Here is a 23757-nt window from a genome sequence, read left to right as displayed (position 1 = left end):
ACTCTACTAGATTATCAGACACCTAGTTCGAATTTTAGGCTTAGGGTCATGCAGTGGTGTATCTCATCAATTACTATGCCTAGTCATGCATCATTTTCATTACATCAGGATATCATTTTGTTTTAGCCATCATGCTTCAGAGTTATACTATGTACACAATATATAGACATGCTAATTCAACAATAAAAATAATTAGTCTCTTGGGGGAAAAGAACACAGGCAAGAAAACTCCAAAAGAGGATCGTGAATTGGGCTACTCAGACTTCACCCTAGCACTCACTTTCCATTTACCCCACCCTAAATAAAAAGATATGCAGTTGTGCCCAATGCATAAAAAAACTGAAATACGAGAGTGGTAGGTGAAGCAAACCTGGGGTGCAAAGTGCTGGCGATCAGCAAGTTGGTGGGTCCGGTTCCCTGGAACCCACTACATATGTAGTATGGACACCCTCAGTAGTGTCCTCATCAACAACAGCACTATCAGTAGTTCCTCCCGATGTCTCCACATCTCTGGAGCTAGATGCCCCAGCAGCTGGCTTTACAGCCCTGATCCGACGCGTCTCCTCATCAGCAAGTGAGGCTCTCCTCGCAGCCTCCATCTCACGGCGCTCCTTCTTCCGTACTCTAGCCTCATCCTACTCTCGACCCTTGCGCCTCTTAGTATGCTCCTAAGGGGGAGGTGGTGGAATCTCAGAAGTGGCGAATAAGTCAACCATCATAGTATCCTCAGCAGGCTCTGCAGAATGGGCCTCAGACTCAGTCACCCTAACCTCTTGGATCATATCAATATCCGCTCGCAGACTCTCAACCGCAGCCTGAAGAGTTGACACGTTCACCTAAGGGGCTGGCCAGGCTAGCACCCGCAACTCAAAAGCGTCCAAGCGCTGATGAACCTCAAATCTTCCACTCTGTGTGCTGGGTCATTTTACGCTCCAAGCGGCTCTCCGCCTCAGCAATAGACCTCTGCATCCAAGGTTATATGTGATGCATAAATGTGGCCATCTGAGCTTCTACTTTCTGGACCCTAGCAAGCGGGACCAGAGCGGGGAACGGGGCTGAGCGAGAGGAGCTAGGGGCAGTGCTACTACCCGGGATAGACTCGACCGGGGTAGTTTCAGTGGTTTCAGAAGCAGCCTGCGTAGCCGTTCAAGCATGTGTAACCGTATCAGCCAGATTTTCACCAAGTAGAGGCAACTCTGGACGGGGCCCTCTGCGTAGAGCCAACTAATTGGCCTCATCATTGATGAGAACGATATCAATAGTGCCCAGCGGAGTCTTGAGCTGATTAATGTGCCATCTCACCTGCGGACCTGCATAAGGAAAATATCATGCACGGAAAAGGGTAAGTAGTTGTGACCTTGAAAGTCCTCTCGTGCATGACCGCCTGTATAAGCCAAGCGAAGTCCACCTCAAACCCGGCTATCATCGCCGTCATCAGAACTGCACGATCCCATGTGACTATATTATCAGAAGCCGTGGGGGAAAGGCTGTGGCGGACAATCAACCATAAGAACTTAGACGTGAAGGTCAAGTTAGCCTTCTTGATGGGTCCCTTTGTCTCCGTCACCCAGTCGGCACCCTCTCCATCAACAAACAAGTACAGGGCCATCCACCTCTTGGTGGTCTCTCTCAGTGATGGCTCACGCAAGAATTGGCCATCTTTTACAATTTTCCATCGGTAGTCAAACTCGGCGGTGAGAGAGGTCCTGTTGGCATTAACATCCTCGCCGTACAGATACCGGCGAATGGCAGATAGGGAGATGTCGACTTGTATGCCGCTACTCGAACATTCTCAATTGGGGCCTGTTTGGCGGGGGCAGCTTGCCTATATATCTGTGATCGGAGAGTAGCCACGTAAGAGGCGTAAAACTCTCAGACCAACTCCCCACTATAGCAGCCTAAAGAATGAGCTGTCCACTCCAGCCGGTGTCCGGTGAAGAGATTGTGAATCTTTCGCATGCTGGGAGACTTCCCATAAGAACCCGCCTCTCCAGTGTAAGGGTACGTGTCATGACGCCTTTATCATTTAGAAACTTGGCGTCTTAATAAACTTGGTATTGCCCATCGACACACCACGGGTCGGGATAGTCGGCAACCAGGGTGGGAGCACCAGTCGGTGAGCCTGGAGTGGAATCAGGACTGTTAGCCTCATCAAACGAGGCAGACTGTGCAGCTGTGGCGAGTGCAGGGACTTCTGCGGACACAGAGGCTTCCTCTGACCACGAAACTCCTAAGGAACCAGACGTTCCTTCTTCATGTGTAGATGACCTAGAAGGTCTGCCGGTCAGTGTGCACTCCTCATCAGACAGGGAGGCAGTGACTACGCCGGACGCCACCTTTTGGGGCGTATCTATGGTTATACGTGCAGCTCATGATGGAGTGGCAGTGCCTGGGGGCACGTACTCGGGGTCATGCTGATCATCAGAGCTTATATCCAGTCAGGCAGACGGGGCGATAGACTTTGAACGCCCACGTGTGTAAACTCGATCTTGTTTTGGTTCCATTAGAGATAGTACCTGTAAGGAATCAATATTAGTACTAGAAGGAGAAAACAAGACAAGCAAAAACGACACAAAATATATATAAGACCAAAGTTGTATTGACATCTCTGTAGTAACAGTGAAACACGACGGACCAGATGACAGATCGTCGTGAGTACGACAGACCGTCATGGGGTCTGTCATGTCTTACTTCAACTATGTTTATGTGGTGACCCCTGAAGGAAAGTCTATGACAGTTATGATGGATAAGTAGGATGGACCATCGTCAATGTCCGTCGTGGGGCACTTAGAAAAAGTATGGATACCCTTATGAGAGGAGTCTCTGACTGTCATGACTGTTATGCAGGATGAACCGTCGAGGATATGACGGTCCGTCGTAGATGTCTGTCAGAGGACACTTGGAAAAAAATGGAGACCGTTAGGACAAGGGTCTCTGCCAGTCGTGACGGTTGTGCAAGACTGACTGTCGAGGGTAAGACGGTCCATCGTAGATTTCCGTCAGAGAACACTTAGAACAAGTTGGAGACCCTTAGGAGTAGGGTCTATGACAACCAGAAAGGTTGTGCAGGATGGGCCGTCGCGGGTATGACGGTCCATTGTAGATGTCCGTTAGAGGACACTTAGAAAAGTTGGAGACCATTAGGAATAGGGTCTCTGACAACCAGAACGGCTGTGCAGGACGGACCGTCGCGGGTATGACGGTCCATCATAGATGTCCGTCAGAGGACACTTGAAAAAAAAATGGTGACCCTTAGGAATAGGGTCTCTGACAACCAGAACGGTTATGCCGGACGGACCCGTCGTGGCAATGACGGTCCGTCGCATGTGTCTGTTAGTGGACACTTAGAGAAAATGAACAGTGGTGTGTTGGAACAGACTCTATGATGATCCGTCATGGGTACGACGGTCCATCATCGGGGTCTCGTTCTGTCATTCAGTGATAGAACTGAGGATGACACAATCATCCCCTGTGACTCAAATGTAATACTTAGTGTTAACCTACATGTTTCGAACCTAAATACCTAGAAAACTAGCAATGATAAAGCACCTATTTCTCGAGTTTTAACAAGGAAATTCGAGGATTCTCAACCTAGGTCAGACAAAATTGGATCAAAGACTGAAGATCCACCAAAAAGAAATAGGCTAATACTAATTAAAAAACAAAAATGCAATGTAAATGGGTAGAGATCAGCGACACATACCTGACAAGAGGAGAAAAACAGGCAAATGAGGAACTTGGGTATCAAGAACAGAACCATAACATCAGACTCCGACCAGTAGAAAGGAGATTTCCGGAATTGGGGACTTAGGGAAGTGATCAGTTGATAGAGAAGAAAGGGACGAAGTTGGAAGTTTGAAATGGAGGTAAATGGGAGAAAGAGGGAAGGAAATGGTTGAAATGAAGGGGTGGGGGGTTTTAAATGTTGACAATTTTTAAAATACCCCAGTCGGGTTGGGTCGGGTATGCTGGTTAATGACACGACGAGTCCCCAACGACGGTCCGTCGCAAATGCGACGGTCCGTCATGGGTTCCGTGACGTGTGCCCTAGTTTTAAAAGTAAATGAAAGACATACCTGGCACGACGAATTTGTGCGACGGTCCGTCGCATGCGTGACGGTCCGTCGCATGCGTGACGGTCCGTTGATGTATTCGTCAGTGACTATTGCAGAGTGATTTTTTGCAGAATTTCCTAATGGTGTGCCTGCAAATTTAAAAGCCATTAGTAGAAAGTGCTACCATTACTAGAAAGAAAACCATAAGTATTGGGTTGCCTCCCAACCAGCGCCTGATTTAACGTCGCGGCACGACTGAAGACACTTGATTACTCAGACTTCATCAAGATGGTATGCCTCGATCACTTCATTCGCTGATTCAGCATGCCCGAAATAGATTTTAATTCGTTGTCCATTCACCTTAAACCGCACACCCTCCTTTTTTTCCAACTCAACTGCTCCATGAGGGAATAGTTGGGCAACTAAGTAAGGGCCATTCCATTTGGACTTGAGCTTGCCCGGAAACAAGCGCAACCTAGAATTGAATAAAAGCACCAAATCCCCAACCATAAAATCTCATTTTTCAATTTTTAGGTCATGGTACGTCTTCATCTTTTCTTTGTAAGATATAGCAGATACCGATTGGAGCTCACCACTCTGCCACATGGACCTACAAATGTTGAACGTCGCTTCTTCATTGTTCAACAAAAATTTCATCTGCCCCTTTTCCATATCAACTAAGACTCTACTCGTAGCAAGGAATGGCCTCCCAAGAATAATAGGCACTTCGAAATCGACTTCACAATCAACAATAACAAAATCTGCCAGAAATATGAATGACTCCACTTTTACAAGCACATCGTGGAGTATCACTATAGGACTTTTTATTGTTCGATCGGCCATCAGTAGACGCATCACAGTGGGCTTTGGATCACCCAAACCCAACTTCATATAAATAGAGAGGGGCATGAGATTTATGCTTGCCCCCAGATCACATAATGCTTTTGCAAAATGTAATGACCCGACTGTACAAGGAATAGTGAACGCACCCGGATCTTCTTTCTTTTGTACTAGAGATTTTGTAGCAATAGCACTACAATGTTGCATTCTATCATCATCCTAAAAAATTACCAATCTTTTCTTTGTAACTAGATCTTTCATAAACTTGGCATAACCGGGAATTTGTTCTAGAGCTTCTACCAAAGGGACATTGATAGAAAGCTGCTTCAACATTGTTATAAAACGCCGATATTTACCATCCTCGGTCTTTTTCACTAATCTTTGAGGAAAGGGGGGGTCTAGGAATAGGAGTTACCTTGTAGGCACTTCAGCATCTTGTCTAGTGTAATCTTCTACTTCACCACTAACCTCTACCAGTTTATCATTATTTTTTCTCACCTTTTCCTCATTAGATGGTATAGGTGGGTCAATGGTTTGCTTACCACCCGAGTAGTGATTTCCATACAGTGTCCATCATTTTTTGGATTCTGGACAGTGTTTCTAGGAAGAGTGCCCGGTTGCCGTGTGTTCATAGTCGGAGATAATTGGGCCAGTTGCAACTCAAGCTGCTTAATCGATATTGCATGTGTATCGACTTTCTGCCCAATACCCACTAAATCACTCCTTAACTCTTTAATATGCTCATCACTAGTATCGAACCTCCTCATCATTTTGTGCAACATATCATCAACTCGCGCCATACTATCTCCACCATCCCTAGGAGTAACTTCACGATTTTGAGGAGGGACATACGGCCCATTCCTATCATTTTTGTTACCATAGTTACCCTTATTGAAGTTGTTGTCGCGGTTGTAGTTTCCATCTCGGACATAATGACCCTCACGGTTATAGTTACCATAGATCTGATCTTGGCGCCAATTCTCCTGAATTGAGCCTTGGGCACTCAGTCGGAAACCTCCCGTCTGCTCATTAACAGCATAGGAATCCTTCTCATAATAGCATTCATTATTTGGTGGTGGTGGTTTAGACAAGTAGTTAAATGCATTTATCTTTTCTGCTCCCCAGTGACATGTTTTAATACCAACCCAAGCTCAGTTCTCATCTGAGCCATCTCTTCATGAATCTCATATGTGGCTGGGTTGTGAGTGGATTGCACTGCGAAGGTATTTCTCCCAGTATCTGACTTCCTAGTACTCCAAGCTTTATTTTTCTGGGAGATATTCTCTAACTTTTTCGGCAATCTCGGCATAAGGAAACTCCCCATAAGAACCACCTGCTATAGTATCCAATACCGCTTTATTATTATAATCCTGTCCCTGATAGAAGTATTCCTTCAGTGACTCATAATCTATGCGGTGATTGGGGACACTTCTCAAAAATGAAGTGAATTTATCCGAAGAACTACTAACTAACTCTCCAAGTGAAAATTGAGTTATAAGGGAGCTTAGTGAACCAACTGGCTGCCTCTCCAGTCAGTGAGAGAGGAAATACTCTTAGCCCTATTACATCCAAATCCAAATCAGGCCTCCCTACACAACTTTTACACACTGCCTTACCTTAGCTATATGGGCATGCGGGTCCTCAGAAGGTAGCCCTGAAAACAAACCTCTAGCAGTGAGCATTTGCATCAGACTACTAATTACCACAAAGGTATGGCCTTGTGGTAGAGGGGGCAAGAGAAGTGGCCCAGCAGAGTCTGCAATATTATGATAACCTCTGTAGTATTCTTGAGGGCGTGGAGCTGGATTTTGTCCCCTTTGTTGATTTTCACCAAGATCACCGGGTAATAACTGACCATGAACATCAACTAGAGCTGGGATGTTCTGGTTTGGATCATCATCGTTAATACCAAAGTTTCGATTCATATTGCGTGGTGTACGCTCTAATTCGTGATCGTATAGAAACAAGGGTTCTCTTCCTCTCCATGTATTTGGCATACTAGGAAGATAGTTCTACAAGAATCAAAAACAATAAAAAAATAAAATTAAGAAAATATTGACTAAACTTTAGTAATAAGTTTAAGTTAATCTAAAAGCTACTTTCCCCGGCAGCGGCGCCAAAATTTGATACGCTCAAACTCTCAAATAAGAAGTAAAGCAGTCGTATCAAGTAAAGAACCCAACTAATAAGGTTGGGATTGTTGCCACGAGGAAATTAGTTTAGACTTAACTTTAATCTATTATTACTATTATTTAGTCAATTATTTCCTTAGAAAACAAAAGACAATAAAGGGGGGTTTTTATTTCTAATTGAATGAAAATAACTAACTAAATTAAAGTAAACAACTAACAGATTCAAATATTGGAGTTTAATAAATAAATAAAAGTAACTAGGGTTGAAGTACTCCCCGCAGGTTCCTAACTTGATAATTTAACTATAACAACTCTTTCCTAGTATCTTGCATCCAAAGTGATAAGTTATGTATTTCTAAATCCTTGGTCCGGCATCTAGAAAATTCCACTCCACACCTTGGTCCAGCTACGTGTGTTGCTATACTAACCCTTACCTTTACATCATATTAAGCATTGTATTCGATATTTGACTAAGTTATTACCTCGTACCAATCAACACTAGCCTGTTAGATAGTATACACTAAATCTATGTTGATAATTCTTTTCCTATTATCTACCTCCTTGGTCCGGCAAGTAGCATTAAGGCGAGTTCTAATGTTGGTCATCCGTTAAAAAGACTTCTAAACGAAAGAATTATTAATACATGCAAGACACTATTCTGGAATTGTTATTTTAGTTAAATTTTACCTCATTATTCACCAATGGTTTCCACAACCCTAGTTATGGAGTTTAGTTACCCATAGTCATAATCACAATATTCATATATGTAATATAAGAATTCATGCCCTTACTTTGATGAGAAAGAATAAAATCCAGAAATTCACTTGATTAATCAACTAAATCACCATTAATCAATTCCAGAAAAAGTGTAACAATCAAAAAGTGTAATATCAGAGAGTCTAACACCAAAAAGTCAAACATCCAAAAGTCTAACCCCAAAAATGAGGTTTTCGAAATATTTATAAAAAAACAAAAACCTAATAAAAGAAGGACTTTAATTACTAAAATCTGTCAAAACGCGGCTGGGTCGATAGACGGTGGTGGTTATGACGGGCCGTTATGGCCTCCGTCGACCCATACTTTACAAATTCTTCTGTTGCTCTCTTCATTACCCTCGACGGCAGGTATGACAGACCATTCCAAGCACGATGGTCCGTCAAGGTTCTCCGTTCCATAACACTTAAACTTCTTGGAAATTGGGTACTGGGACCGTCACAAGCTCACTTCCTTCAGCAGCTTCACTATGTTGCTACCTACGGACCGTCACAAGCTCCATAGGTGGTAACTTTTCTGCATTTCTTGCTCAAAAACTTCCGCGTTCATCTTTGGGCAGATTTCCTGCAAATAAAGAGAAACTTACATAAAAATCAATACAAAAAAGCTTTTGGACACACATTAAACTTAAGGAAAAAGCATTAAAAATACCGTGAAACCACGGTATATCATCGATCAACACCCCATTTACCCACACTCTAACATGAACCACGAGTGACTAGCACGGACCGTCGTTCGATCTACGGTCCGTAGGTCTGACCGTAGGTGGAAATTTAGCAGACAGTTGGGGGGAAATGCAGTTGGGTCAACTTCAACTAATCATAACTCTTTGCAAAAAATGAATTAGGTGTCCATGACATGCCAAAAGATAGATAATTGAATTAGCTTTCCACATCCACCGACCTTGCTAAAATCAGACCTTCGAGTAAAAAGTTATGCCCGTTTAAGTAATGTCCTGTCGAACAGACCCAATCTACAGACCTAAATGACGGACCATCGATTTGAACAACGGACCGTCCAAGTCGTCGTTTGGTCCGACAGAAATTAACTTAGGGGTCTTTTTGTGTTTTCCCACTTTGTTTAAACCCTAAGATACATCGTTTTGACCCTAAATCATCAGATTTTAGTAAGTTTAAGGCTAGAAACATCACTAAAACTTACCTAAACTAAATAATTAATAAAAACTTAGAATTATTAGAAGCAAGAAAGGAGAAAAAATGTGAAGAAACCCTAGTTCAAGAACGCAGCAAGGTTCCAGCAGTTACAGCCCCAAAATCTAAGTATTTCTCCGTGAATTTCTTCACCAGGTATGTGGGATTTCACTAGTGGGTTCCTTTCACCCATTGGGTCCCTACTTTTCAGTCAGATTCTTGATTCGCATATCATGATTAGACTTAGAGTTTCTAGAACTTTAACAGAACTTCATGAATTAATTAGTTATGTGTTCCAAATAAGATTACAATGTTATTACTCAGATTATTGCATGAATTTTAGATTCCTAGCTATGTATTTTTTTTAGTTCTTGAATTACACATCAAGGTCAGACATTTGAGTCACTTCAGATATACATGCCTCAGTTATAAATACATAAACCAGATTAATTGTTGCATTCTAAGTTTGCTTGTTCAGTTTTGAGCTATCAAGTATTTACAGAAACTCAGTAATAATCGGTTAGTATAATTCATTGGGAGTAGTATAATACCTAGTTGGACTAGGGTTCTACATACCCAATAGTCCCAGAACTACTAGCCAAGTAGGTTGTAAGTCCCCTCTGTGGCAATCAGTGTAGTGATCACGCCAGCATGCCTTTATACCTCTGGCAGGGTATATTGGGTCCTCTTGATAGGGCGTATACATCGGACTTCACATTTAGCTCATGTGGTTTTATTAACGGTTATTAGTAGCTCCCATAGTTCAGTCAGATTCTCTTGCATTGACTATTCATCAGTATATTCAGTATTCAGTTTCAGCATGTTATAAAATGGTCATTGGATTCAGTTAGGTCAGAATTCACTATATCATATTCAGATTTTTATACTTGCTTTTGTTCTTGTTCAGTTATTTTTTGTTTCAGCTTTACGCTGTCCTATATGTTCAGTTTCTTCCAAGTACTAACGCATACATGCGCTACATCTTCTCTTGATGTAGGTTCAGGTTCTCAGCATTCTGATTGAGTTTCGATCTCCAGTTCTGCAGATTTAGTGGTGATTCATCATTCTTCGAGGACAATAGTCATGAGTTTCTTTTCAGTATTAGTCCTTTAGTTTCAGTTTTTGCTAGACTCAGTTGGGGCCTGACCCAGCATCTCTAGTCAGTTTAGAGGCTGATATCAGACATAGTTAGTTTCGGCTTAGTATTGAGTTATTATTTTCTTTGTATTAAACTCATCATTATCTCAGTTATAGAATATGGGTATTCCTCATATTTTCAGTTTAAATTATGATTTAGCTTCTGCATTTAGTTTATTATCTTTACTATGCTCATTATCATGCCAACAGGGTTAGCTTGGGATCACTTGTGGTCCTAGGTTTTGTGTCCGCGTCTCAGGGGTAGCTCGGGACGTGACAAGAGATAATGTGAAGAAGATTTTCAAAATATCACTGTCTATAAATTAAATGTGACAAAAGATAGTATGTTTTTCTGTGTGTTTTTATTGTTAACTGACTAAAAGTCAAAAGTGCAACTGGACCATAGAAAATGTCTTTTGATTCAGTAATCAAAGATTAAGGATGAAAAGATACAAGTTAGAAACATTGGTGTTTACACATATGAGAAAAAGAAGAATCCAATCATTAATAATATTATTTGATTCTTGAAAAATGTCATTTTTACTGAATAATTTAAGCATAAAATAGCAAACTATAAAATAATAAATATGAAAAACACCTGAAATATTGTAATACTATTTTCTGGAAGAGTTCTTATAGTAATCGAGCTAACTTAATCACATTATTCCCACCAGTCAAAATATCCCAGTGAAAAAAAAATCAAACGATGAATAATATCATAAAATAATTGTTAAAACTAAGTTTGTGAGATGAGAATTGTTTATAATAATATGTACAATTAATGCCAAGGCGAGCAAACATGTAAGATAATATAACATGGGAACACAATGTTTGCATATTAATCAAATTTAAGACTTCAACATGTGGTTTAAAAAAATTCTTAACGTTGAATTCATTCTATTTTTATTTTAATATTATGGTTTTTGTTAAAATATTTGAGATTTTTACATAAAAACGTATTCAGGGATTCAAAAAAGTCAAATTTTGAGTATTTTTAGGGGTCCTTTGGTTAACAGGTTATACAGGGATTAAAAGTGTAATTTTATTAATTTTTTCAGATGTTTGGCTCATTGCATTAAAAAATCGAATACCCAATGCAAAGATATATACAATCATACCTATTCTTTATTATTATTATTATAACAATTACTCCTTATAACGATATTTAACCTATAATATACTATAAAAATAACATATCATGTGTAATCCAACAATGTGAGGTCTAGAGAGAGGGCTTATCTTTACCTCTTGGAGATAAGTAGGTTGTTTTTAAAATAGCTTCGGCCAATTGAATGTATAACATCCAAGTTTTATTTGGAAATGATATCAATATCATGCAATATTTTTATATTCTCAATAATAATATTTCGTTGTAACAACTAAAAAAATTATCTGAACAATTGTCATTATTATAAAGAGGTTTGAATACATACCTGACTTCTTGTCTTGTCATCTTTAAAAAAATTGAAGACATCTTGGAATGAAAGAGGAAGCCACAAAGAAGTAGCAACAGTGGCAATAAAGCCTTTTTGTTGGATAATTCATCATTTTTTCAAATTAAAATTCTATCTCGGAGGTTGAGCCGTGATAAAGTTGGAAAATCTAAGTTGTCTGTCATGCTTACGATTTCAAAAAGGTTCTTCACCATCCTTTGAAATATTTGTATTGTATTTTTCAGCCCTTCTAGATAATTAAACATTGAAAATAAAAACAAAAATAAAATATAAGTATTACAACAACATATATATCATGTGCAATTCCACAAGTGGGGTCTGGGAAGGCTATCCCTTCCCTGAGAAGATAGAAATGTTGTTTTTGATATATCCTCAATTAAACAAAGTACATCAAAATTCATATATGTAAAACAAATAGTATGTATAATTGGAGCCAAGGAGACAACATGTAATACTAAAATTGAAAGATAAAATATTTGGAAAGCAAAATTCACAATACTAACAAGGAAAAAAAGGTAGGGGTGTGTTTTTTATTTTTTGAAAAATAATCTATTTTAGGAATTCTATTTTTATTTTCAATATTTGGTTGGAGAGTGAATACTTTTTCTAAAAAAAAAAACTTCTATTGAAGATTAATAAAAAAATATTAACGAACAAGAAAGTATGATGAGATATTTACATGTTAAAGGTGAAAGTGATGCCTGAGTTTCGTTAAAGTGTCAATATAATGTTCAAAGTTGAGATGATTGTTAAGGTAAATGATTATTCTTAAACAATGAGAAATACCACCATTTTTCTTGCTCCTTCGATTGGAAAACATTTTCCCTAAAAGTCAATAAACATCCAAATAAGACTTTTTTTTTAAAAAAAAAAAAATTCAAATCATACCAAACACACCCCCTAAAGGAAAAAAACATAACTTTGAAAATGACATGTTTCAATTAAAAATTGAGAAAAATGTAAAGAAAATGACTTCCACTAAAAATAATATAATGGGTCATGTTACAGGCCATTTCAAAAAGGTAGTAAGTAAATAAAAAGGAATATAAAATCAAACCTCCTTTAAAATCATGCCTAGTAGGGCATATTGCACCCATGACAAAATTATATCTCTCAAACATCCTTTGCAGTGTAACAATCCATCTTTTAGCTCTGTATGTTTGACGATCACACAACAAGTCTCTAAAGATATGATGTACTTGATTTTTTTTCATATACTTGAACATGTTCCACCCAAGTAACCTGCAAGAGTCAAGAAAACAGAATCAAAATAATTAGCTCTTTTGAAAATATTTAGGAAGGTATATAGAAAATTTGTGTTTACTCGTTAAGATTCAAACATATGGGACATGAACACCATAGCATGGGTTGTGTGAGCGCTCCTGCACTATACAGACGACTTTTTGGTGGTAGCGTTGGGGTGATTGAGCCATACTCAAAAAAAAGTGGTTGATTACTCTACGTTTAATGATAAATACTAAAATATGAACTCAAGCTAGCAAAAAACAACACTGGGGTCGATAGGGGGGCATCTTGGCATTGCTTAAGTGGAGTTCCACATTGTTGCATGACGAATCGTGATAGATCTGACGACTCCTAACATGTTAAAAATGGCTATTAAATCTAACTCAATCCTAAAATATAACTTATAAGTTTGTTGGAGACTTTCTAAGGCTATAAACGGACAAAAAACTCATTTTATAAACTAATATGTGGAGACTCGAAAAAAACCATGATGCACGTCTCACTGCTGATCATTTAGAGCATGACTTATCAACATAACATGAGGGTCCAAAATTGGATTAACTGAGAATAACGATAGTTTGATTCTTATATCATATTATAAGAACAATAGACATCATAAGATAGGTATCGGTAAATATTTACCTCTTGTAGCATACTCTTCAGAAACTATGTTTAATATAAATTGTGCTATAGATGATACATGTTTGAGTTGTGGAAACAATCTCATGCACAAGTGCAAGACAAGAATACATACAATAGACCCTAGTAATTTGGACCTCGTGTGTAGAGGGAGCTTAAGGAACATAATTTTCCTTTTATATAAATAGTGATATTATTAGAGAGATGAAATGATTCATACCTTACTTTGTCCATTACCCATATCTTAAATTGCACAATCAGAAGGAAACTTCCAAGAATAAGAGTGTACACCACTTTGAATCTCATTGAATGGATCATAAGAAACATCCATCATAATCCATGTTATTGGATCAAATTGTCTACAACAACGTATGAAGAAAAAATCTCTAGCTTCCACTAGAGATGATAAAATATGCAACTTTACGCACATCTGTATTCAAGAACCAAGAAAAAATTAGATCATTGTTATGAAATAATTATAATATTTATTTAATCTCTATGGAAGAATATCTAAAAGATGTATCAGTATCTTACCAATTGTATAGAGACTTCCCAAGTCCCATAATCAAGAACTTCAACAATCCTAGCTTTTGTAACTATCGTAGGAAACAATTCCATTCATTTGACCTGTATATACAAATTAATAATTTTTATGTATATGATTAATTATAAGACAATGACAATAATAACTATTTCTCAAATAACTACTCATTTTTCCATACCCGTCACTCCATCTAAACTCATCCTAATCAATATTGTATGGGATAAAATTTAAATTAAAATTGTATCGGTCTATTGAAAAATAGTCAATTTATTGAATTCATTACAATGTGTTAGATTTCAAATAAAAAATGAATATATATTTGATATTTCACATGCTCAAGTTCGAAAATCATGATTCTAACATGGTATGATTCCATATCAAAAGTAGTAAGTTTTCAACGACTTCTCAAACACTAGCTACTTTTCAAAAATAAATCCAAAATTAAGTGACTAGCGCAAAAATATTTATATAAACCAAAGTCTTAAATCCTAGTACTGATACGTTCTGAAGACATACATCATTCTAGGGCCAAAACATGGAATGACACATGTGAGCTGAACAATTATGACATGAAAGAGTTCAAGAAACTTACTAGATCAAGAAAATTATGGATCAACTCACTTGCAGTCATTGACAAAACTTCACAATCCTTTGTTGATTCAATTCGAGTAGATGATGATTGGTAATAAGGTCGATTTGGATTTGAAAATGTTCTTTCATAACTCTCACGATAAATAGAACACCTCCCTTCACTTGATGAATCTACCCAAATTGGATCATTTCTTTTCCACAATTCAACCATTTCATTCATAGAAGCCACAACAACCTCAAACATTTTTATTTTTTTCCTATCAAGAAGTTCGTAATGGAGACATTATTGTAATTTTATTAATATTTATTGGATGTGCTTGAACATTATTATTAGTATTATTTTCCTGACCAAAGGGAGGAGGACATCCAATAGTTGATTTTGATGGTGCCAAATTTGAAACCATCACAGAAGGTCTTTCAGGAACACTTGAGATGAGTTTCAATACTCTTTCATACTGGAAAAAAAATTGTTAAGTTAATTTACTTATAATAACATGTATATATTATTTATAATAAACATGATTTGAAAACGTAAAAGGATAAGAGTAAATAATTAACTTTTATAAATATCTATAAATTAAATTATTTTCATTCAACTTGATCTCTCTTGTCAAGGGCGGGTGCAACTCGCAACTCATAAGCACGGGGCATAAATGAATTCAAGATCTAAACCTAATTGGTTAAGACTTTTTAGGTATTTAACATTTTTTTGGTGGGGTGTGGGTGGGGGGATTTTCACCTAGTTTTTAGTACCCACATTAGGACATCCACAAATTCGGATTAACATCATGTAAGGGGTAGATGTTATAACCCTTTTCAGTTGGCATCTAAAGCTTTCGTTGTATTTATAAAATTATGGATCCAAATATAACATTTTTAAAAAAAATAAAAATCTAGTGATTTTTTTCATGTATCTATGCTTTGTGTAAAACTTATGGGGTTCAACTAAACTCGGTGCCTATAATCAGTATCCACCTCAATAGATATTTTAAACGTGGAATATATACATATATGTATAAAAATTGACTAAAACTTCAAAAAAAAACGTAGGACACCCAAGAGCTTTTTAAGCAAGCTCAGTTCTCTTATCCATCGGTCCAATGCACTGGTCCTAAATCTAACCTCCTTCATTTCGACATTCAAAGTACAACGTTGAGATAGGTGCTAAAGCTTTGAATCCCGGATTAATCAATCAGGTTAAAACCACGAATTTGAATCAACTTTTGTTATATATAAGTAATTCTTTTTAAGATAAATAAATAAATTAATAGCAAAAATAAATAAACTAAAATAAATAGCATAAGTTTAAGGATTACTTGTTCCCTCAACCTTTGATTTTCCATTTTCAAATATACGGGTCCCTTCTTCTTCTCCAATGGGTGGTCTATCACACTTTGGACACATTGTTTTCTTCATTGTCTCTTTCATTGTGTTATTCTCACAAAGAAATCTTTCATTTTCTTTTCTAAGAGCATTGTTAATGGATCTCTCATTTTGAGTCTGATGAAATATATATAACAAAAAAGAATCACATAAAAATAAGATAGTATGAGTTGATAAAATGTAGAAAGAGAAAGAATTATAGGTAGTTTTTGGACAAATAGCATTTTCCACCTCTAAAATATAGGTATATTATGATTTTGATCCTTGTAATATTTGACGAATCAAATTTAACTTTTCAGTAATCAAAATTTTTGTTTCTAGTACTTTTATGTATGGCGTATGTTGTTTAAACTACTTTTGAAATTATATTATAATCAAACATTGAGCAACGATACAAATTTAACATAACACATAGATAATTATGTAATTGTACAACTAATCATTATCTTAAATTTGTGAACATTCACAAACAAAAGGAATTTAGGTACTGAGCAAGGCATTACTATTATCACAATGAGAATTTTATAATGATTGAAGGACCAAATAAAGCCTTTTATAAAAAAAAATCCGTGAACATTATTTTCACCCTCCACTTTTGCTTAAAATTTTAAATTCCTGCTCTGATTTTGAACAGCATACACTTTCTTCCTCATATGAAGTATATATTTCGAAGAATGTCTACATAGGTGAAAAAATTAGTCCATGAAACTTTAATTTACCCAATTTGAACGTGTTTTGCTAGGCATATTTCATGCGGGTAAATTTGGACAGAAATCAAGGAATAACATGATTAAAATTTTGGTTGATATTAAACTAAATATTTAGCTCAAAATAATTCATAAATGACCTTGTTAAACATATATAGTGATCAATAACATACCTAGTGTAAATCAACGAAAGTGGGGCCTGAGAGGATAAAAGTATACACATATCCTACAACTACCACGGAGGTATAAAAGTCGTTTCCGATAGACCCCCGTCTCAAGAAAATTATAGACCAACACATTATAAAGAAAGAAATACAAAAAAGAAAAAGTCTTGTCAATTCTGTAGATAACCTATCAAATCATCCTAACAATAGCCATAATAAGACAAAACAATAATAGAAGCGTAGAATTCCATAACTAATAACAAAACTAATAGTACGACTACTAGTGTAGAATAATAAGTGAGACAACTCAACAATCTAACAAACCTCTTACCCTAAATGTGTCCTTTATAAACTTCTATCAAAGGCCTCAACTTTATTACACATATAACACCCAAAATTTCAATGCTCTATGAGTGCTCCAACTTCCCCAGTACAATGTCCTTGTCCCTCTCTTTGTTCAAGAGTTTGTGGAAGTAAGATTGCACCTCCATATGATGAGTGTCTACTCAATGAATATATCTTCAACTCGACACTTATTGTCACATTCGTATCTCAAGTTAAGGCCTAGATCCAAAATTTACAAACCTTAAAATAACCGAAATTGTTGATTTTTCTAAGTGATTTCATGATCAGTGCAGATTGAACCGCAAGGAGTTGATACAACTGCAATAAACCCATAAAACTACCAAGTAAGATCCTCATTTTTTATCTAATCATCCTTGTGATTTTTTGTTCCTGGTTGTTTCTTTTTGTTAGGTAAGACATCACAAATGTTGATCTATAGTGATTGCTCCTTTTTCTGCTTCTAATTTGTGATTTGAACATACTAAGATGCCTACTTATTCCTATTCCTCACACCTTCCAAGTACTACAACTTATACCCATCCACATACTATGGCTTAGATCCTACCCATCTGGTCTCCTAAATAAAAGTTATCCTCCTCTTCTTGAGAATCCTCAATAACTATGGAATTCCTAATCAAATACCATACTCTTAGCCTGTACATGATAAATTTAGTTGTACAAAATTACTACTTTGTATCGCAATTTCACAAATAACGAGAAAAAACTATAATAAAAATTAAAATTGGTTAGAGTTGGAAAATTCGGTTGTGGTCTATTTTAAGCCCAACACAAATAACTTATTAATTGGTTCATTTGTTGGTACAAATTATTTTGACTAGCTTCGACTTAGTTCAATCCATCCATTTAATATCGCAACATTTCCTTCATTCATCAAATAATATAGAAAACAAAAATCATTAGTTCTTAGTTGCAACACCAAATTTTCTTTGACTTTAAATTCTCAAAAATCCTTGGCAAGTTATGGAACTTGCTTGATAGTTTATGTAATTTGAATAATTTAACATGATTCTATCATTTATTTTATTGAGCAACAACTCAATCAACTTGGAGGCTGGATGATAAAAATACTTTAATGAAAAGAAGCTTCTTTAGTGAAATTCATATATTAGTGAGGCAAAGAACATACATCCAAATATATTGATCAATTCAACGAGGCAAAAACAAATGACTGATTTAAGAAAATTGTATTGAAATTGAAAAGTTCAATCGCGAATAATTGAATTGATTGTACAAAGAGAAAAAAATAAAAATGAAAGTGGATATAAATAACATAATTAATAAGACGAAGAATTTGTTATATTTATTAACACATTCTAACAACTTAACCCGTTTTAGAGAAATAATTTAACAAGAGATTCACTGTCTTGTCATACACCGATCTTACCTTTATAGTCACTTTTACTAGATTTTTGAAAAAAATAATTCAAGAAATACTAATTGGTTGTTTTGCGTGAATAATAATAATAATAACAACGACAATAACAACAATAAACCATTAATTAAGTATAATTGAATTGATAGAAAAGAACTAAAGATTTAGAATTACCTTTATTTGTGTCCTTTGGTTTTGAAAACAAATCCTGACATGCTTAGGTTCAAGCTCTGCTTCTCTAGCCAATTGATTTTGTTGATTTTCATTTGAAAGCAGACAGTTCTCGAAGAATCTTCATTGAAAATTCATGAAAAAAACTTTATTGATCATTTAAAAAAAAATAAACCTAAAATGAAAAAGTAGAAGAAAAAATGTGTCATAAAAAGCATGGTGGATTGGTACTATTTCTTCATCATAAATCAGGGTCTCACTATTTCTTCATCATAAATCAGGGTCTCACGTTTGAGCATTGGAACTAAAGCCTCCTTGTTAAGAAACGTTTTACCCTAAAATAAGACTTAATTCCCCACTTGAATTTTGATTAGTCGAGCCTAGATCAAGTACCAGATACTCCTCAAAGATTGAGGAGCAGTAAGTACTCCTTAATACTTAACTAGAGGCCTCGATTTGAGTCTTGGGACAAAAGTTGTCACATTCCGCTAGGAATAGTTTATACCTCAAAGTGAGGCATTCTAATGTGAATCTGAACTAACCTTCCTAAAGTGGGACTTTTGAATGCAAATATATCTAGTCCAACTATAGTGAATTTTTTCAAGCGATCTTGATTAGTTAGGCCCTTAAAAGAGTTTTTAGATGCAGATCTATATCTATTAAGCCTCAAAAGGGGTATCGGACGTCATGAGAAAGAGATTGTTTTTTTGGTGCAAAAATGAGAAAGAAATTGAAATTAAATAAACTCATCTACTTGTACTAATTAATAACGAATAATCAAGAAAAAATCGATCATTGATAAAGTTTTATATAAACAGTAGATTAATCATCCGAATAAACTATTTCAAAACCATTTAGCAACTCAATAAAAAAAATTAAAAGTGAAATCAAAAGAACATATCTTCTATTAAATTTGAATGGCCATATGGAGAGCAAGAGAAAAAAGCAACACCAGAAAAACAATAAAAATTGAATATAAATTAATACACAAAAAACACATACAAAAAATAAATTATTCTATTGCTAATGAATTTGAATTTATCACTCATGCATTTTAAGAAAATAAGATCATCTCTTTAAACAAAAAAATTAAATTTTTTTCGAATATATATGAAGGATAAAGTTCTTTAAAATAAATTTACCTTATGCTTCAAGTCATTGGATTTGTTCGATACTGCGTCTGAATGCTTTTTTGATCCTCTATGGGAATTTGATGATTCTTCATTAGGCTCTTCCCCAGAATCTATTTTTTTTTTTTTGCTAATTTCTGTTTGATAAAATAAATTTACAAAAAAAACACAAAAAATCAAGTGTTAATCTATTTGATTTATTGTGTAGACAGTGAATTTCTATAAGAATAGCTAAAACAGAACAAAGAGAAAAGAAATATATAAGAGAAAATTTTTTACAAAACTTTTGATTGATGAGTAAAAATAGAGAAAAAGAAATATAAGTGGTCTATTTATATAGTAGAAAATAATTGATTGTACATGTGAAGACCTATAGAATTTGATATCACAAAAAAAATAAGGGAAAATTTTAAAGAATATAAAGTGTGAAGACAAGATAAAATTTGTGTTGTGTTTTATTTTTCTCTCACAAAAGATTTGGTTTGAGATTAGTACATATGTTTTGTTATTTATAAATGTGAAAAGGAAAAATATACCCCCGAACTAACGTAAATGGTATGCAGATACCCTCTGTCATACTTTTGGACATTGGTGCCCGCTCCTGCCGTCCAAAGCCAGAGCATATATACCATTTATACTAACGGGCATACATGTGTCATAATCTTATCCGTCGACTAGATATTTATTAAATATCATATTGACGGATAAGATTGTATCACGTGTTTCAATTTAGTCTTCCGTTAGAGTGAAGGGTATATATGCTATAGTTTTAGAACGATAGGGGCACAAATGACCCAAAAATATGAAGTAGGATATCTAGATACCCTTTAAGTCAGTTTAGGGGTATATTTATCTTTTTTCCTTTATATATTGTCTATTTAAATTGCATCATTATTTAGATTTCATAAAAGGACATATATTAATAATTTTCTTTCCGTCAAGAGTTTATAAGTGTTTTTTTAAATAGTAAAATCACAATTTTTGTAAACCATATTTTAATATTTAATCTATCTAAGTACCAAACTCGATTAAAAGAGGATAAACTTGACTGGACCTCAAAATATAAGGGTAAAAGGGCATGATACACCTATCAATTTTGCAATTTATAGTAAAATTATACCGTTCATTACAAAAGGGGCTCACATATACTCATATTATTACAAAAATGACTCAAATATACCATATTCGTCGAATAGAAGTGAAAAACTTAATTTGTTTTATTTTATTTTTAAAATTTATATCAAAAAAAATCTATGTAGGTACATTTGATTATTTTTGCAAAATTAAGTGGTATATTAGATTTTTCTCACGCATGAGTTCTTTTTTTTCCGTCTTCAATGGCATGACTAAAAATTAAACGATATGATACTCATCTATTTCCACCAAAAATAGTCAGCCTCAAACCCAACAAAGCGAATAAAAGAGGAAAGTACAACAAGAATAACATAAGAGCGGAAAACTTAGTCATTCTAATATAAATCAAAACTTGGTTGTCACGTTTACAAGCCACTAATATTAATACACAATTGAAATATAAGTGCAAGTATCAATGTATTTGTCTACGGAATAGAGCAAAACATAAAATAAGAAACAAGAGGCCCATAGTGATGAAAGACGATTACCTCTCAAAGTCCTTCAGAAGCCCTAAAAATAGATCAAAGCAATCACACAGACCGGAGCTTAGAACCTACCAGTGTAGAAGTAAGGGGTGAGTATTAAACAACACAATACACAATAAGAAACCTATTAAACAAAGAAAAATGATGCTAGAATATGAGTACTCATTTCATCCCATCTGAAGTGTCTATACTACAAACTGCATTAAATCAGCTCAATCTAACAATTTCACAATACACAGTTCATAAGGCTAGGCAATCACAGGCCTACAGTCATAGTTCAACAACTAACATTTATCAAGTATACCCAAGTTTTATTAAACTAATTTTATATTATATGTTTTCAATAAAACATTTCATTGTTTACTTTCTTACTTCATTAAGTTTGTGTATATCCAACCTTCTCGAGTCTTTACTCATAGCAATACCACCACATGAAAAGTAACTTTTGTTGATAATAAATATGCACATCAACAACGGACGCTAAACTTTTTGCGACGATCTTGGGCGGAGTTAATCGAGCTCGCCAAATGGACATGAGTTGAAGAGCCAATGGTCTTTTTGACTTTTTAAATTAATCCCTCTAAATTCTTGCATTTATTCTTTTTCCTTTAGTTCATCCACATTTCTTTCTTAGTTTCATACTTTATTTGAAATAATTCAATCAAGTTTATCCTAATTGCATCTCATTTCCATCATTCCTAGTCGCCCCTATGTATCATCATTATTGGTTCTTCATCCACTCTTTGTTATTTTACATTACTCTATAAGTTTCTTGAATCCGTGTTCTTAGAGTTCTAGTTATCGTTCATGATTGGGTTGTTGTAATTGCATGATTGCTTCAATTCTCTATTAAATGTTTCTCTTAGATTCGACTCAATCCACTCGCGGAAGCACAATCCTCTAAACAAAAGAGGAGTGAGATTCTTTTGTAAGGCCATCCACTATTTTATTACTGCCACGGAGGTTGTTCCAGCTTCTATTCTAGCCCCTATGATACCTAGTCCCTAGGCTTCTAAATCATCTCAAAGTTGTAGGAATGCATACTATTCTTGAGGAGACACGGTTGTTCATGGATGGTATGATAAGTAGATATCCTGAGATTTGGCGAGATCTTATAAGGTTTCATAAATTTGTGAAGTTCACAAAGCCCCATCACCCGTATGTTCTCACTTCGGTGAGGGAATCCTGTGATGTGTACACACAATTGTTACCAAGAGGTAAGAAGAAAAAGGTTTAGCCTGACCCTATTGAAGTTGTTGAAGTTCGAGGTTGTAAAGTGAAGTGTAGCAAAACTAACATTAATAATGCATTGGGTGCAAATTTGTCACAAGTTGGCCAATAAGCTTTAAAAGACATTAGATGGGCTGAGGGGTTAGCTTGCCCCATTGTTAAGTGAGATTGCAACTCCTCACATTAAGGAGGGACTGGTAATTGAAAAGAAGTGCATACAAATTACTATGTGATATTGGTTTTGGTTTATATGTATCTCTTTGATGCCATCTCAGAACAATTCCATCCTCCGCCATCCAATAGATGATCTGTTAGGGTTAATCATCGCTAAAGAGAGGCTGAATTTGGGTTCAATCATTGCTTTGGAGAAAGCCATGAGGGCTAAGAAATACATACACATCACTGCGCCAAAAGACAGGTGCTTCTTTTGTGGACAAGAAGGGTATAGAGATCACCCCAACCTCAGCCTGTGATGTTTGTTGGATTGAAGTTGAGTATCTTTATGATAAGGTCAAGCAGAATAAGACAACACTGGTGGATAACTCCCTGGTTGTTTATGTAGGATCTTTGGAGGGTGAGTTTATACCTCCCACTTTTTGTCTATGCCTCAGGTACTCCTACTATTGCTACTCTTTCTCACTCTCCATTGATTCAAGAGGCTGTGTTTTGGATGGTTATTGGGTAACCTTGCATATTTTACAGATGAGCGAGCCTCTCGGCTTAAAGCACAGGTTCCCACCATGATTGACCGGACTATAGAGACTGCCTTGTACCCCTTTGTAAGGAGATATGAGGGTGGGGCATAGGGAAATATTACGGATGTATGAGAAACGTATTCATGGATTATCTGCCCGGATAAAAGAGTTGATAAAATGATGTGGATGAATCAAAATCCATTTTCATGTTAGTGGACTGTTCTGGTGTCCCTGAGGACACGCTCATAAAGGTTCTTGTGATCAGTACTACAAGGCCTCAAGTTACTGATGATTCAGAGACCTTCAAGGTTGAGCAGGAGGGCTTAGGTTTCGAGGAGGAGACGAGACTATAGCCCAG

The 23757-nt window shown here is 36.0% G+C and overlaps 1 pseudogene; it reads right to left on the bottom strand.

Moving 5' to 3' along the window:
* Positions 1 to 392: 392 nt before the first annotated feature.
* On the bottom strand, positions 393 to 22860 carry LOC107003685 (annotated as a pseudogene).
* Positions 22861 to 23757: the final 897 nt, after the last annotated feature.

This window comes from Solanum pennellii, chromosome 11 (assembly GCF_001406875.1).
Source record: "Solanum pennellii chromosome 11, SPENNV200".
In the NCBI taxonomy this organism is placed as follows: Eukaryota; Viridiplantae; Streptophyta; class Magnoliopsida; order Solanales; family Solanaceae; genus Solanum; species Solanum pennellii.
Note: the sequence above shows the minus strand (reverse complement) of the source record. Positions and strands in the feature narration are given on the sequence as shown.